This window comes from Arachis duranensis, chromosome 7 (genome assembly GCF_000817695.3).
Source record: "Arachis duranensis cultivar V14167 chromosome 7, aradu.V14167.gnm2.J7QH, whole genome shotgun sequence".
NCBI lineage: Eukaryota > Viridiplantae > Streptophyta > Magnoliopsida > Fabales > Fabaceae > Arachis > Arachis duranensis.
In genome coordinates, this window is record NC_029778.3 from 59,701,162 (window position 1) to 59,701,876 (window position 715).

The following is a 715-nucleotide window of genomic DNA, read 5'->3' on the forward strand; positions in this document are numbered from 1 at the left end:
TAATTCAATAACTCTCTCATCTGAACCTGCTATCTTCAGAATTCTTCTCAGCGCCCTTGTTACATCTAAATTGATTTGGACTTTAACTATTCTATGCTCCTCCTTCCCCTTAATAAGAAAAAGGTCCACATCCAAAACCTCTCCCAAGGCACCACCCACCTTTCGTCCTAATTCTTTGATTTTGCAGTGTTCTGGCAAACCCCAAAGTTGGATCCATATTGGGACATACGCAAATTCTTTTTTCTCGATTGCTACTCCTTGCCTCCATCTCCTTAGGTTCAAGATATAATTCTTAAATAACCAAGGTGCTCCTTTTTCAATTCTTAGCACATCCATTTCATTTGCAAAAAAGAATTGAAAGAGATTACTTCCGCGGCTTCGAACTTTAAAACCTGCTGGCTATCCCCATATAGAAAACAGGACTGATTCCATTGTTCCAACACTAAATGCTCGGTCTGCTAACATTCTCCCAACAAGACTTCGTGAGCATTTCTGCAACCCTTCTGCAATGTATTTGTCTTCAAAACCCACCACAACCTCCTCTTCCTCCAATTCCCGTGATCTTCCTTTTCTAGATGAACCTCCAAAGTCAGTCATTAATAGAGAACTATGTGCAATCACTAGTCACTGATCAAAGTATGAAAACTTCACTCAAGAGTTGATTTGTGTGAAAATAAGGATTACTCTACTAACCCTAACAGAGCATAGTTTAAAA